Raw genomic sequence first — 18,315 nt, forward strand, 5'->3', positions numbered from 1 at the left:
GCTTAGGCTTTTTGGTGTACTTGTATTTTACCTTGGGGTGCCTTGGGCATCCACAAGCTTAGGCTCTTGCCACTCCTTGTTCCATAATCCATCAAATCTTTACCCAAAACTTGAAAACTTCACAACACAAAACTTAACAGAAAATCTCGTGAGCTCCGTTAGCGAAAGAAAAGAAAACACCACTTCAAGGTACTGTAATGAACTCATTATTTATTTATATTGGTGTTAAACCTACTGTATTCCAACTTCTCTATGGTTTATAAACTCTTTTACTAGCCATAGATTCATCAAAATAAGCAAACAACACACGAAAAACAGAATCTGTCAAAAACAGAACAGTCTGTAGTAATCTGTAACTAACGCAAACTTATGGAACCACAAAAATTCTAAAATATATTTATTGACGTGAGGAATTTATCTATTAATCATCTGGAAAAAGAATTAACAACATATCACTCTTCAATAAAAACTGGCAGCAATTCTCGTGAGCGCTAAAGTTTCTGTTTTTTACAGCAAGATCAAAAAGACTTTCCCCAAGTCTTCCCAATGGTTCTACTTGGCACAAACACTAATTAAACACAAAGAACACAACCAAAACATAGGCTAGATAAAAAATTTATTGAATAACAGCAAGGAAAAATATTGGGTTGTCTCCCAACAAGCGCTTTTCTTTGAAGCCTTTTAGCTAGGCATTGATAATTTTAATGATGCTCACATGAAAGACAAGAATTGAAGCACAAAGAGAGCATCATAAAATATGTGACAAACACACTTAAGTCTAACATACTTCCTATGCATAGGTATTTTATAAGCAAACAAATTATCATAGCAAGCAAAAAACTGGCATATGCAAGGAAGCGGAAAGAAACGATAGCAATCTCAACATAATGAGAGGTAATTTTGTAACATGAAAATTTCTACAACCATAATTTACATTCTCATAATAATTACATGTAGGGTCATAATCAAATTCAAAAATATAGCTATCACATACAATATTCTCAACATGATCCACATACATGTAAAGTTGACACTCTTCCAAAATAGTGGGATTAACATTAACTAAAGTCATGACCTCTCCAAGCCCACTTTTATCAAAAAATTCACAAGATTGAACATTCTCCAAATATGTGGGATCTAAAGTCGACACTCTTCCAAACCCACTTTCAATATTATTACAAACATTATTATCAATCTCATATTCATCATGGGGCTTAAATAAATTGTCAAGATCATAAGAAGAATCACCCCAATCATGATCATTGCAACAAGTAGTGGACATAGCAAAGCTAGCATCCCCAAGCTTAGGGTTTTGCATATTATAAGCACAATTGGCATTAATATAATTTATACTATCATCATTGCAATCATGCTTTTTATTCAAAGATCTATCATGAATCACTTCATAAAGTACTTCATTGCAATTTTCAAATTCACGAATTTCAAGCAAACCTTCATAAAGATAATCTAGTGCACAAAACTCACTAGCAATTGGTTCACCATAATTGGATCTCTTAAAAAGATTAGCAAGCGGATGAGGATCCATAGATCTTAGGTTCTCTGTTTGGCAACAAATAAACAACTATTCCAACCAAACAAGCAAACGAGCCAAGTAAGACATCAAGGCAACTGGAAAGACGAACAAAAGAAGGGAAAATAAAATGGCAAGGGTGAAGTGGGGGAGAGGAAAACGAGAGGCAAATGGCAAATAATGTAATGCGAAGGATAAGAGTTGTGATGGGTACTTGGTATGTCTTGACTTGGCGTAGATCTCCCCGGCAACGGCGCCAGAAATCCTTCTTGCTACCTCTTGAGCACTGCGTTGGTTTTCCCTTGAAGAGGAAAGGGTGATGCAGTAAAGCAGCGTAAATATTTCCCTCAGTTTTTGAGAACCAAAGTATCAATATAGTAGGAGACCACGTGCGAGTCACCTCGTACCTACACACACAAATAAGAACCTCGCAACCAACGCGATAAAGGGGTTGTCAATCCCTTCACGGCCACTTGCAAGAGTGAGATCTGATAGAAATGGTAATAATAAGATAAATATTATTGGTATTTTTATGATATAGATTGAAAGTAAAGATTGCAAAATAAATAGATTGGAAACTTGTATGATGGAGAATAGACCCGGGGGCCATTGGTTTCACTAGTGGCTTCTCTCAAGAAAGCATAAGTATTACGGTGGGTGAACAAATTACTGTCGAGCAATTGATAGAAAAGCGAATAATTATGAGAATATCTAGGCACGATCATGTATATAGGCATCATGTACGAGACAAGTAGACCGAAATGATTCTGCATCTACTACTATTACTCCACACATCGACCACTATCCAGCATGCATCTAGAGTGTTAAGTTCATAAGAACATAGTAACGCCTTAAGCAAGATGACATGATGTAGAGGGATAAATTCATGCAATATGATATAAGCCCCATCTTTTTGTCCTCGATGGCAACAATACAAAACGTGTCGGTTCCCTTTCTGTCACTTGGATAGAGCACCTCAAGATTGAACCCAAAGCTAAGAACTTCTCCCATTGCAATAAAGATCAATTAAGCAGGCCAAACCAAACTGATAATTCGAAGAGACTTGCAAAGATAAACCAATCATACATAAAAGAATTCAGAGAAGATTCAAATATTGTTCATAGATAAACTTGATCATAAACCCACAATTCATCTGATCTCGACAAACACATCGCAAAAGAAGATTATATCGAATAGATCTCCAAGAGAATCGAGGAGAACTTTGTATTGAGATCCAAAGAGAGAGAAGAAGCCATCTAGCTACTAGCTATGGACCCGAAGGTCTGAGGTAAACTACTCACACATCATCGGAGGGGCCATGGAGTTGATATAGAGGCCTTCCGTGATCAATGCCCCTCTGGCGGAGCTCCGGAAAAGGCCCCAAGATGGGATCTCTTGGGTACAGAAGGTTGCGGCGGTGGTGTGGTGCTCCTGGATGTTTGCGTGGTATATGGATATATATAGGAGGAAGAAGTAGGTCGGTGGAGCAACGAGGGGGCCACGAGGGTGGAGGGCGCACCCCCCTGCCTCGTGGTCGCCTTGTTGATTGCTTGACGTCCACTCTAAGTCCCCTGGATCACGTTTGTTCCAAAAATCACGCACCCGAAGGTTTCATTCCGTTTGGACTCCATTTGATATTCCTTTTCTACAAAACACTGAAATAGGCAAAAAACAGCAATTTGGGCTGGGCCTTCGGTTAATAGGTTAGTCCCAAAAATAATATAAAAGCTTAAAATAAAGCCCGTTAACATCCAAAACAGATAATATAATAGCATGGAACAATCAAAAATTATAGATACGTTGCAGACGTATCAATCTCCTATACTTGTGGGTCAACAATGATGCAATGCAAAAAATGCTATGAAGAAAGGAACAAACAAACAAACAAACAAGTCACACGGTGAAACTTGGAATAGCTAGAAGTCTTCTGGAGCGCCGATCTTGGGGCGTCACAATTCTCCCACACTAAAAGAGGATCTCGACCCGAGATCCTAGGGATGGCACTGGAGGGAAATGGAAGAGAAAGAGGCAAAACAAAGTGGCTTCTCCGATAGACGAGTGAAACCACGAACCTTAAGAGATTGAAAACTTGAAAGAAGAACACAACAGAGTTGAACGAAAAATTGAGAGCACTCTGGTAGAAAAGAGAAACAAGGAACACCATGTGAAACTTGGAGGTTGCAAAGCTATGAATGACGAGCACAATGGACAAGAAGGAATTGAAACCACTCTGGTTAAGACGAGGTAAACACGGAACAAGGAAGAACAAATTCGAACAACACTTCGGTTGAAAAGAGATGCAAGACTTGATAAGATGGAAAGAACTTGGAAAAAGCGGCAGACTTGATAAGATGAAAGGAACTTGAAAAGAGTACACCACACTCCGGTTAAATGGATAAGGATGGAAAAGAACATGATCTTGGCAAAATGAGAAGATGGGACAAAGAGAGCAACATCCCAATGCCTCCGGAATGATACAATAGAAGCTAGATCATTGGAAAGGAAAGAACGGAGAAGAAGAAAAAAAGACAACTCTCCCAACTACAATTGAAAGAGTATCATTACGAAGAAGGGTTGAACGGAGTTGTTGGATAATCAACAACGCAAGGTATAAACTTGTTGTGGGATTATGGAAAACATCTCAAAATTATGAGGTGACAACCGACCACTAAAGGAAAACAATTGCCTGATTTAGATCGAACAAGAGATAAAAACTTCTTCCACCAAGATCATAATTAGATAACTTGGGTCATTGATAAGCACCACAATTATTAACATTCCTTAGGGAAGGCTTTAAGTGAAATTCATACCAAGATAACTCCAAGGAACAAAATGATGGGTTTAAATATCTCATTCCTGACAACTTGGAATCATGAAACATGAAGGAAATTGTCAAAAATGGCATAACACCACCTCAAAAGATAATGTAGAAAGAATTGCATTTTAGAATGTGCGATGGAGAATGCTTGATCTCCTCCAACAAGAATGTTGACGAACACTAGAAGAAGGAATGAATTATTTGATGAACCACCATGTAGAGCCTCCATGAAGAACTCCGGTAATAAAAGGATGATAGAAAGAAAGAGAAGTTAAAAACACACAGTGAAGCCTTGCCATGTTTTAGATGGAGCTTCAGGATGAGATAATTTTGAACTCCGGACAAGAAAGATGAATAACTCGGAACCAAGAATTACTTCCTTATGAACAAACTCCGGAAGAAGGAATTATAATCGCCTCGAGGGAAATAAGAATATGATTTATTGTATGTTTTATCCTTCATCAACTTAAATTGATGACAAACAATGGATTTTTTTCGCATACTACTCATTCTTCTTGAAAAGATTGAAGAGGCGTATGGTGCAAACTTGAAGAAGTCTTCAACAATTCACCGGTAAAATTTGGAAAGAATGAATAAATTGATACGATAACAACAGAAGAGGAATGTTAGACAAACCGCCATAATGATTAAAAGAATGAACGAAGAAAACGAATGCATCACCAGGAAGAATTGAAAAATGAACGAAGATACTTGAGAGAATTTAGATACAAGTGAACGAAGAGATCATGAGCTGATTAGAGAATTCTTGAATGATGCACCGAAAGAATATGGAGAACGATAGCTGAAAGCTGGGAATGAGTAACATTCAGAAATGATGGCCTTCGGATGATCGAGAAAGGAAGCAACTCCTGAAATGTGTTGGATGGGTATGAAAAGAATTTCTTGCAGCCCGAACAATTTGAGAGGATATCATGAAACTTGAGCTACGAATCTTCGAGAGAATGGACAAGATTTAAGAGAAACTCTTCTTCGGTCTTCAAATGTTGAGAATGACGACGAGAAACACCACCATGAATTGTTGAGGCACTCCGGAATGAAGAATAGAAAGGTTGAACCAACTATGAAAAGAATTTGAAAGCAATCTTGGAAAAGGCATATGAATGATGGAACCCATTCTTACGTCAAGCTTTGAAAAGAATTTGAGAATAGCTCCAGAAAACAATTAGAAGAGTCAGGTAAGATCCTGGGACAAGACCTGTGGGTAAGGGCCCACTCAAAAGAAAACACCGTTGGAAATAGTTGCTTGAAAGAGAGATTGCACCAGTTGAATTAAATGACTTGAATGAGATAAGAAACACGAAATAGAACGAATGGATATTGAATGAAAATACGAGTCTTTTGAGATATCTTCAGCACTCTAGAACAAATGAATAGCGAGAAGTGAATGATTAAGAGGTGTACCGGCATGAGAAAGCATTTGAAATAAGGAAAGAGATTTGATCAACACCGAAAGCTTGAATTTAGTCCACCGGGGAACAAAATAGAATGAAGAATGATAAACTTGAAGCTTCCTTAGTATCTTCCTGAGAATCACCAGATAAGAACATTGACGGAAAAGAATGGAGAGACTTTCCATCAATAAAAAGGATACTTGATTAAGAAATCTAAGTCCTTGAAGAAAAGGGTGGGAGGGTGGGAAAACAAAGGCAACTTGGGATGAATGAAACAAACACCATTGAGAAAAACCAAGAATTGGTCTTGCACATATTGAAAGGATAGGATTAACTTCAAGAGAAGCACATCGGTTGGAAAAGAATTTTCAAGACAATCTCGATGGTCAAGAAGGATTCGTATTCACCTAGAAGTATGAGAACACCACTTAGGGAAGGTATGGAATCAACACTTGACATTGAAGCAACTCGAATACGACAAACAAAAACAAAAACAAAGGATTTGGCTTGCGGAATAAGTTGGAACAAATACATATGATAGAGATTTACCCAATCCCATATCATGCATCTGTCGGAAAGATATTCTAGGAGCTAATTGAATTCCCGCCTATTAACTCCCGAAACTTTCTGGTTATGCAATCTGGTGTTGGGGATACAGGGAGGCACAATATATATCACACAACTAACAAGCCCTATGCTCCAACTGTATCCATCCGTCAACATATAACCAAGAAAACTTCGGAAATTGTGTACCTCAACCTTCGAAAAGCATCCGTTATACGAGCTGTGGCAATACTCCCGAACTCCCTCCCCAGTACTAGGTGGCGTCAAGGTTATCTCACCACTAACTGCATAAAAGAGATTTTCGATGTCGGCGAACTCAGGTATTCCAGAACTGCAACGATAAAATTGTGACGACAACACCTCGGAGCTCAACTCCTGGGGACACTGCCACAACCCCTAAATGTCAAGAGGCACCAAGGACAATATGTTCTCGTCACAAGAATATCGGAACGATCCCAAGATACCCGCTTGATTGTGGCACCCCATCTCAGAGCGACCGGTTTACCATGCATTGCCAGCCCAGAGACCATGTCTTCTGGCAACACACAACATCTTGGTACAGAATAACAACCGCTTTATTGATGCTATAGGAATAGAGTTACATTACAATAGCTGTCGAGGCCAAGCGGCACACTCGGTGCGGCTGAACAATATGTACATTATTTAGTGAACATAAAGGGGCCTCGATCCGAACAACTACGTGGCAGCGGAATAACGTCGTGGCGGAAGCTCCATATCATAGGGACACCGATGTGGACACGATCTAGAATGAACAGCGCTCCTCTCCAATGATACTTTCCTGAAATCTGGCATGACATGCCAGGTCAGTACATTGAATGTACTTGCAAGCTCACAACAGTCATAATCATAATGACAAACAATATCATGATAATTAACCAATTATTAAAAATGCAACACTATATGTCAACATGTTGTGACCATGCTCGAACATCCCTCGGGACAGCTTACCAACTGTGATCATCTCTAGATCACAAACACACCACCAAAGTGGTCAGATCACAAACACACCACCAAAGTGGTCTTTCTCAAGAACAACTCGTGATCCTTACGGCGATCACAACCACGACCATCATTTGGTCCCAAATGCCTCGATGGCCTTTCTGCCATCCATCAACAATGCAAAGTTCATAGCTTAGTGTGCAATTTTTATTAAACGACTCATGGTGGGACCTACTACGAGGTGTCTGTAACCGTGGACTCGGCTATCGATAGATTATACACACTGCAGAGGTAGCACACTGTACCCACACCATGGAACCCATGGCCTCGCACTCCCATTCGGGTGGACCAACGACATTCCGACAAAACCCCTCCATTGCCACAGCACTCTCCCGGCCACTCCGACCCAAATCAATGGGCTGGTCCTGGGTGGCCCCGTGTCTACCAAAGACACCCCGACCACTGTCGTGGTCAAAACACTCCCACTCGGGCACTCGGTACCATAATCTCATCAACGAGCACACAAGATTATGTCTGCTCACTAGATGGAGGCACCGACCAGAGGTCGTGTCAATGGACCGAATCAAGGCCTTCCCACAAAGGCAAATGTGGTTGCACTGGAAATAAATCGATTCAGCGGCACCATGACCCAGTCAACGGTATATTCAAGTTGAGTTATATTCAAGTTTAACTTTAAACTAAAAATGATCGGTGTCATAGCATGCCATGAAATGCAAAACAATACATGCATCATATAATGATAAAAATGACCGATGTCATCCTTATACACACCAAGCAAAACGTCAACAACTCAAATAACTCTACTTGCTCAGATGACTCACAACTTAACCAAAATATTTTGCAACAAGTTTTATTAATTTCTTATGCGAGAAAGTAACTCCGATAAATTTCTCATATGCTTGTCAAAAAGATTTCACTATCAACAACTCTTAATTTCTTTATCACTAAGTTGGGTTCAAACATTCTGTAAGATAGGTAATATGATTAAACAAGTATTTAACCGAACATGTTCTAACAAATTTTTATCAATCTATGAGGGCAAAAACATAGCTTTAAATAATTGCTAACATGCATAACAAAATTATTTCTAACATCACCTCAAATAAATCTTAACTTGCTTTATCCACTAAACTAGTTTCAACCATTCTGTAAATCAAGCATAACAACTAACCAATATCTAACAGAATATTAATAACTCCATAATTATTTAAATGCATGGATTAATCATTTCATTCAAGTAAGAAAATTACAAATATTGAAATGGCACAATGAAAATGTTGTTGTGGCTTGCCTTAGTGCAGATGAGGTTCACAAGCCTCCTGGTGATCCTCAAGACAAGCCTCACATTCTCAAAATAATTTTAAACACAAAAAGGAAATATCAAGAACACTTCTTAAAATCACCAGAAATTCTAGACAGCTCAGAAAAACCTCATCTTTGTTGAGCTGCTAGATTTCTAATCAAAGAACACAATGCAAAAAGAATCAATTCATTTGGACTTATGGTTGAAGAGTTATAACTGTTTGAACTGTTCTGTAAATTCAAATGAATTTGAATAAAAGAAATAGACTGGGGGTGACGTCGAAGGCGTAAAGCCCAGGGGCGCCACCACTCGTACCGCTTCACGCGCGTATAGAGTGGCTGACTAGCGGGCCCCGCTAGTCGGGTGGGGGAAGAGGGAGAAGGAAACAGAGGGGGCCACGGCTTCACCGGAGCTCTCGCCGGCAACGAGGGCTCCTTGGCCCAAACGAGAGGGAGGGATGGCAAGAGGGGGTTGAGGCGCACCTGCCCGTACCCGTAGCGTAGCTAGGGTGGTCGAACGGCGTCGGAATCAACCTCGCAAGCGGAGGCAGAACGTGGAGGTCGTCGGAGTTGAGGAAGACGACGAGCAGAGGCCACTCCAGGGGCTCCAAGCGGGCGAGACGGCCTCACCGGAGAGAGGCGGAGGCACTGGAGGGGTCGCCCAGACCTGGGAGGGGCTGGAGCTACTGCGGTGACTAGAGGGGATCGTCGGCGAGCTCGAGCTCGGGGACGGTGGCCCGAGGCTTGCCCGGCCGGGCTCAGGCTTCCTAATCGATCGTGGGGTGTGTGTGAGTGCTGGATGGTGCTCGAGGAGGCTGGGGGGCTCTATTTATAGGCGAGCGGCGAGGGTGCTTCGGGCTCCGCCGGTGGACACCTGTCCACGGCGCCTGGCGACGAGCGGCGTCAGTGAGAGGGGCAGAAGGCGACGGAGGTCACGCGGCCACTGTGGGCGGGCGAAGACGAGCATAGGATCAAGAGGATGGCGACGAGCACAGTGCGCTCCGCACTGTTGGGTTGGCCGGACCTTGCCCGTGCTCACTGCGGCGAGCTCCGGCGTCGGCGAGTGCCAGGGAGGAGTTAAGAACGTTGAGACGATGATGGTGGTGAGGTTTGGCATGGTTGGACAGGCGGGGAAGTGAGCACGCGAGCAACAGAGGCTCGGGCGCGTCGCAGAGCGCGTCGGCTGCATGCCAGCACGCCTGGACGAACGCGGTCACCGCGTGAACTATGACATCAGGTCGGTCTAAGAAAAACTCAATGTCTGGCATGTTGTTCGTGGTAGTTTTGAGTGTTACCATGATTTGGTTTGGATCCAGGTGCAGTAGAGAAGTTTTCACACACCAAGTAAGTTTCTGGTCAGTAACTTTGTGATGTTACTGTGGTGAAATGGCTTGGAGTTTGAAGCTGTGCTTTGGAGGCTAGTGATAAGTTACTAAGGTAAAGATGCACAAGAAAGTTCAGGTCAAATGGAGCAAGTAAAATGGTAGTTGCTGTAGAAACCACCATTTCTGTCCAGAATAGAAAAGATTTTCTATAGCAAAAATATTCCAAAAAGTGATGAAATATTTTTTGCTCAGAAAGGTGCACTAGGGTTTACAGAATATTTGTGAATTTTCTCAGATTTTCTGAGCCATAAAAATTGGAGTTGCTTTGAAGCAAACAGATCTGGCTTAGGGTTTTTGAGAGAAAATGAATATTTTTCTTTTAAGAAAAATATTCCAAAGATTATTTTTGGGGTGGGTCAGAAGTGAAATGATGATTTAGGAGGGAAGTGAAGCACTTTGGTGAAAGCCAAGGATGCCCAGGTGTTTAAGTCCATATGAAAAGATTCAGAAACTCTAAGTTTCAAAAAAATTCAAATGAAAAATCAAGCAAATAAGAAAGGGCAAAACCCAGGCTGTCACAGTGATCCTAATTTTTTTAGTGGAAATGAGGAGAGGAAAGTCAAAATATCTACGTCAGGAGACCTCACCAGAGCGATGAAGGAGCTGAGGAGTAAAAAGAATCCTACTCTCCGATATATTCCTAAGACTCAAAATAATTTGCTTCTAGACTCAACAACGGCAGCGGTGCGATCAATCAAGGGGGCTCCTAAGGTCGGTAAGGCTCTGATATCAACTTGTAGCACCCAAGATGCGATTTTATCCCAATCACGTGGTGAACTCATGATTGGGGCACAACTGCATTTCGAGCGCATAGCAAGGTGGACATCATTACAACATACCATGTACGGAATAGATGAGAATACAAGGTAAAGGCTTACACTTGCCACAAGCTACAACATCAATACAACATTTCATCAATACATAGCAATCATCATACAGAAGAGCAGGATCCGACTACGGATGAAATCAAATGAAAAAGAAGAACGACATCCACCCTGCTAGCCCAGGCTCCCCCGACCCGGAACCTATTTCCCTTGATCGAAGAAGAAGAAGAAGAACTCCAAAAGCAATCAAGCATCGCTCTCTCATCAAAGCGTCGCTTTACCTGTACCTGCAACTATTGTTGTAGTAAACTATGAGCCACGAGGACTCAGGAATCCCATTACCATGGGTATCAAGACTAGCAAAGCTTAATGGGTATGGAATGGATAAGTAGCGAGGTTGCAGCAGCGCTAAGTATTGTATGGTGGCTAACTTACGAGTACAAGAATAGATGAGAAACTACGCAACAGTCGCAAACTAGTAATGATCAATAAGTGATCCTGAACTACTTATGTTCAAACATAACTCAATCGTGTTCTCCTCTCGAACTTCCCCGAAAAGAGACAGTCACGGTTAAGCACGCGGTTGGTGTATTTTAGTTAAGTTTACTTCAAGTCTACTACAACCGGATATTAACAAATTCCCATCTGCCACATAACCGCGGGCATGACTCTGAAAAATTTAAACCCTGCAGGGGTGTCCCAACTTAGGCCATGACAAGCTCACAATCCGCGGAGACAATCCTCCATCGCGGGACATCCGATCAGACACGAAATCCCGGTGCACAAGACATTTCGACAATGGTAAAACAAAAACAGCAAGACCACCCGATGTGCCGCCAAATCCCGATAGGAGCTACACATATCTCGTTCTTAGGGCACACCAGATGGGACAAGCTACGAGTAAAACCAACCCTCAAGTTTCCCCGAGGTGGCCCCGTAGGCTGCCCGGTTCGGACCAACACTCAAAGGAGCACTGGCCCAGGGGGTTGAATTAAGAAATCCTCAGGGTCCGGAAAGTCCCTAGGCAAGTTTTAGTTGTTATTAGGCAAATGGTAAAACCAATGTTGGGCCTTGCTAGAAGAGTTTTATTCAAAGCGAACTGTCAAGAGGGTCCCATACCCCTCATCGTGTTAGGGACACAAAATCAAGGAACATAACACCAGTATGACAGAAACTAGGGCGGCAAGAGTGGAACAAAACACCAGGCATAAAGCCAAGCCTTCCACCCTTTACCAAGTATATAGATGCATTAATTAAATAAGAGATATTGTGATATCCCAAGAATATCCATGTCCCAACATGGGACAACCTGCAACTGCACCTGCAACTAGCAACGCTATAAGAGGGGCTGAGCAAAGTGGTAACATAGACAAACAATGGTTTGCTAGGAAGGGTGAAAAGGTCAGAGGCTATCATGTTAATTTGGGAGGCTTGATAAACAAGTGGTAGGTAGCGCGACATAGCGATATCATCGAGACAACTAGCATAGCAAAGATAGTAGTGAGATCCAAGGTGACGGTCATCTTGCCTGAAATCCCGCTAGGAAGAAGACCGAGTCCATGAAGAAGACGAACCATCATAGCCGAATGGATCCTCACAATCGCAACATCACGGGAACTATCGAGAAGAAGCACAACCGGAAAGAAGCAAACAACATGGTAAACAACCATCACATAAACATGGCATGATGCACAACCAATTATGATGCGTGTCCGGTTTAAAGAGGGATGGCATGGCAAAGTGCAACGAACAATACTACAAGTTAAGTGGAGCTCAATATGCAACGAGTTGCATATTGAAGAAACTCCACATTCATTTATTTAGTTCTCTCCCGTTTATGTACCCAACAATATTAAATGTTGTTAAACATGGCAAGAGGTGAAGCATATGTAAACCAAATATTTAGGCAAGTTAAATGAGGCCAGAAATAACAACAACCATGTCGGAAAATCCCCATATGCATATCAAACAACAATTTAAACATTTTAAATGGTGTTATCATGATGCGGATGACATATGCAAGTGTTATACAAGTTTTATGAAAATGCTGACATGAGCATATTATGAAGCATTTGTCACCATGGCGGAACAAAAGGGGTGCCACGACAACTACAACGGAAATGGTGCCACGGCAACATATCCATTGACCCCACAACTCATTGAGATACCGATGCAAGTGAAAGTGTGCGGGTGTGCGGAACATGCTAGAGATGGTGGGGTTATCTCAGATATCGGGTTCCCACGAGTCAGCGACAAGGAAACGAGTGACAATTCGGACAAGGTGCAAACACGAGCATCTCAAACATCGCAAGCATACATCCACGGGTTATCGTCTCGGCGATTAAACCTTTGAAACATACGTTTTTGGAGCGGATCATGTTCGGCGGTGTAGACGGAAGTAGTGGTTCACGATCGGGAAGTAGTTTACGACAACGGTTGTTGAACTTGCTGATCTGGGAGGGTATTTGGCAGTCTTGTTCTTGCGACGGTAGTCGTTCACGTTCGTTCGGAGAGGTACTTGATGACTCCAAGCCTTCGCGGTCGACGGTAGTCATACACGGGTCTTCGGTGATGGTAGTCCTGCACACGTTTTAGTCGAACTTGACGCTTGTGTTACACGTGTCTTCGTCGACGGTAGTGGTACACTAGTCGGAGAGGGACTTGGCGTCGGACTTGCGGCGTTGTGGTACACGTTTCGAAGAGGAACTTGACGGGTTCGAATCCCTTTAGGGTTGTCGTGGTACTTGGGGTCTTCGGACTTGCCGGTCTCGTCAACTCGAAGAGGTACTTGGCGTTCTTAGCGATTCCGAAGACGGCGGTAGATGTACTTGGTGTCAATGTGGTCTTCGGGTACTTGACGATTTCGGACGGGGCAACAAAACATAGTCGACCTTGACATTTCAGTGTTGTAGTGGAATGAACGTCCGTGTAGTCTTGCCGGTGTAGGTACTTGTCGAACCCACGAAGGCGTTCTTGGTGTCCCTGGTTGCCGGGTCTTGGCAGCGACAAGAGGGGCAACAAGGCCGACGGGTCAGCAGGGGGGTGGAGCTCTCATGGAGGTTGGCCGTGAAGGGGTTGCAGAGGCAGCAAGAGAAGATGGCCGGGGCGGGCATCGATGTTGAAGGTCGATGGTGCAGAGACGAAGCGGGGGACGGGGACGCCGGAGGTGCAGCAGCGGCAACAGCACAGCTTGGACGCGAGATTCCAGCAAGGGCAGGGAGGCCGGGAGTGGAGGAAGTGGGGCGGCGCGGAGGAAGGAGAAGGACGGCCGCTGGGCTTGGGGAGGCGCCGGACTTGCTGGATCTCGCGGGGTCCTGGTGGGGCTTGAGGTGACGGAGCTCCGGCGGGGTCAAGCGTGGACGAAGGAGCATCGGCAAGGCAGACAAGGATGCAAGGCCAGTGCTCCCATGACATGGCAGTGAGGAGGCAGAGGGGAGCCAGCGCGGAGGAGGTCGGGCGACGGGTGGACCTCCGGTGGCGGCGGAGCTAGGGCTCACCGGAGCAGGGGGGTCACGGGCGCCATGGCAAGGTCGAGGTGGCGGAGGTCGGACACGGGCGTCGGGGCCGTTGTAGATGACCCTTTCGAGCGGCGCAGGAAGCTAGGCGCGACGCCATGGCGAGGCGCCGGCGTGGAGGAGGCGGCGCTCGACAGCGGGGCTAGCATCGAGGAGACGGGGCGGCATCGGGCGTAATACGGTCGGGAGGAGGATGAGGGAAGGAGAGGCAGCGTGCGAGGGAGATGAGGAGGGGATCGAGTGAGGATTAGGTTTAAGAGTGGGCCGCGAGGATGGTCCAAGTGCCATGGGGGTTTGGTGGGCCTAGGAAGGCCTGCCTGGGCTGGGCTTCTCTCTCCCTCTCGCTTATTTCTTCACTCTATTTCAAAGAAACGGAAACTTGGAAGAAATGCCGAGAGAGATTGGAGTGGAGTTTGGGCATGAAGTTAATTTTCTTGGACTCACAAGAATGAGCTTGATCCAAGAGAAATGGAAATGAACATGTGGGTGAAGTTTGAATCAAACTCATTTGAATTTAATTCAAATGAGTGTGAGAAGGAAGTGGGTATTTGGTAGGTGCAAAAATGTTGAGAATTTGGGAGGAGCCTCGATAAAATGATAAAAGAATATGAGGACAAGTTGGGGACCACGAATTGAGATAACAAATGCATTGGGATTTATTTGCAAATGTGTCAAAGGTAATTCCACATCAATGGAATATTTTATAATAGCTCCATAATTATTAGGAGGATATGTTATAAAGAGAAATCACCATGTGAATTCCCTCGATTTAAATAGATCAAAAGATCTATGCAATTTATTTAGTTGAGTTTTTAAAAATGAAATGACATGATGGCATGATGACATGATGCAATGCAACAAAAATGCTATGAAGAAAGGAACAAACAAACAAGTCACACGGTGAAACACGGAATAGCTAGAAGTCTTCTGGAGCGCCGGTCTTGGGGCGTCACACCTGGCCTGCTGATGCCACGTGGGGAGCTGGCTGCAGGAGGTAAAACCGGCGTCCGGCTGGCGAACCACCTAGCCCCCACCACGATGTTTCAAGAATCACCAGGCAGCCTGCCTGGCTACGGCCGACTCCTGGTAGTCGGTGTTTCAGAAGACGGACGACACAAAGCTACTAAATCATTCGGAGTAGGAAGCTGCTGAGGCTTCTCGCCTTTTCAGCCGCGGCGCCCCACCAGCTTCGGGGACTACCGTCGGAGTAAATGACCATGGGTAGCCTCATCGGTCTCCCTTGGTATTTCAAGACATCGGAGCCGGCTGCGCCCCTCAAGCATCAAAGACAAAGGACCGCCTTCTCGGGGCCGGTTGCAAGAAGGCGGCAGAGCCCAGATGGCGGCAACGGGATGGGCTGACTCCTAGCAGGCGGCCCCTTACTCCCTCAAAGTTAGCACCTCATTATGACAACAAGACGGGGTGTGGCTACAGTGCAGCCTGCCACCCCCGAACCCAGGGCCGAGCGTGGGAGGACATCCCCCGCCCGGCGCCGCACTGTAGTCACGCCACCCGTGACAGCATCATGGCAGAGCAGGCCATGCTCCCACGACGAGCTGTCAGTACGCCCCGCAGGCGGCGGGCCCTACCTATCCGCAAGAGGCCGGAAGGCGGCGTGCCCTGACCAGTCGGCGCGGGGGAGGCCGACTCCTAGCAGGAGGCCCTCCTCCTCCTCCTTCCTTGGAGTCTGTGCGCCATTAACTCGATTAGATGGGGTGTGGCTACAGTGAATGCCCGCCAGGTGGCGGACTGTAGCCACGCTTCCCCGACAAAGCATATATCATTAGTGGCACGGCTACAATGCTAAGCAGCCGGCAAGACCGGCGAGCGGCAGGCACGGCCTGTCGGCCAAGTACAAGGCATCCGGCATGACCCACCAGGCAGCGGGCCCAGGCAGCCGGTGGAGAAGCCGACGACCAGAGACACTGATGGCCAGGTCCCACACCCGAGTAATTACCATTGTACCCCTGGGGGTAGGCCTATATAAAACCCCCAGGGCACCCATGCAAAGGGTTCAGACCCTTAGTAGTTTCACACACACATATAGAGAGGGGAAGAGAAGCTAGCCTTGCTCATCTTCCTCCTCTAGCAAAACAGCTCAAGGAGCAACCCTGTAGTCACCTTTGTTGAGATAGTGATCATGCAGAGACCCCACAGAGCAAGACTAGGGGTGTTATCTCCTAGGAGAGCCTCGAACCTAGGTAAGATCCGCCGGCTTAGGCGTTCTCGCTCACTCCCGCCAGATCCTGGCGACGTCCTCTTGGCCCTCTCCATGCCATCCCTTGGCATATGTCACACCACAACCCCGACAATGTAGACAAGATCCGTTTATCTATATGGCGGTAGATATAGATCTCGTCTTTTTATCCTTAGTAGCAATGATACATAAGTGTCGGTTCCCTTTCTGTCACTAGGATCAAGCACCGTAAGATCGAACCCACTACCGGGCACCTCTTCCCATTGCAAGATAAATAGATCAAGTTGGCCAAACAAAACCCAAATATCGGAGAAGAAATACGAGGCTATAAGAGATCACGCATAAAAGAGATCAAAGAAACTCAAATACTTTCATGGATATAAAAAGATATGACTGATCATAAACTCGAAGTTCATCAGATCCCAACAAACACACCGTAAAAGAGTTACATCATATGGATCTCCAAGAGACCATTGTATTGAGAATCAAGAGAGAGAGAGAGAGATGAAGCCATCTAGATACTAACTACGGACCTGAAGGTCTACAAAGAACTCGTGCATCATCGGAGAGGCACCAATGGAGGTGGTGAACCCCATCTGAGATGGTGTCTAGATTGGATCTGGTGGTTCTGGACTCTGCGGCGGCTGGATGAATATTTCGTCAACTTCTCTAGGGTTCTAGTATTTTTGGGGTATTTATAGAGCAAAGAGGCGGTCCGGGGGCACCCGAGGTGGGCACAACCCACCAGGGCGTGCCTGGGCCTCTTGGTGCACCCTGGTGGGTTATGCCCCCTCGGGGCACCCCCCAGGTGCAATCAGGGCCCATTGCCTTCCTTCTGGCCCATAAAAATCTCCGTAAAGTTTCGTGGCATTTGGACTCCGTTTGATATTGATTTTCTGCGATGTAAAAAACATGGGAAAACAGCAACTGGCACTTGGCACTATGTCAATAGGTTAGTACCAAAAATGCTATAAAATGACTATAAAATAATTATAAAACATCCAAGATTGATAATAGAACAACATGGAACAATCAAAAATTATAGATACGTTGGAGACGTATCAAAGCCGAACCAGGTCAAAACCTGCCCATCACCGGGAGTTGGACGGCCACTTCTACTTATGATGTATACTTCTACTTACGATGTATACATGGTGGACACCCCTGAAAAGAAGGACGACGATGGCACTCAGGATCCAGATGAGGATAAGCCCGTCGATGAACCACCAAACCGTCGACGTCAGCGGTGCCGCTCACGATCGCGTTGAGAAAGGGAAAGCGACACCGGCACCAGAGACAATGGCACTCTGGATAACATCGAAGACCCCGAAAACCCCGTGGAGCCTATGTTCGAACATGATGAAAGGGAAGAGGGTCAATTCAGCCCCGAAGAACTCGCCGATCACGAAGATTCGGAAGATAGTGACTACTTACCTGTCTCCGAAGAGGATGTCAGCCTCAGTGACAAAGATTTCATCGTCCCAGAGGAAAACCTCGAACAAGAACGCTTCAAGCGGCAGCTCATCGCCACCGTGTGAAGCCTGAAAAAGAAATAGCAGCAGATTAAAGCCGAACAGGATACGCTCAATGGCAGATGGACTAATGCCCTAGTCGCCGAAGAAGGATATGGCTTTGAGCGCCCAACAAAGAGTTACCCAAAACGCAGGCTACTATCACAATTCGACAACGAGGCCCTTGCGCCTATACCGACAAAATACAATCAGGCTGGTCAACAGGACCGACCACCACGTGGACGGGATAAAATGGCTAATTATGCCGAACACCG

This window comes from Triticum aestivum, chromosome 2A (genome assembly GCF_018294505.1).
Source record: "Triticum aestivum cultivar Chinese Spring chromosome 2A, IWGSC CS RefSeq v2.1, whole genome shotgun sequence".
NCBI lineage: Eukaryota > Viridiplantae > Streptophyta > Magnoliopsida > Poales > Poaceae > Triticum > Triticum aestivum.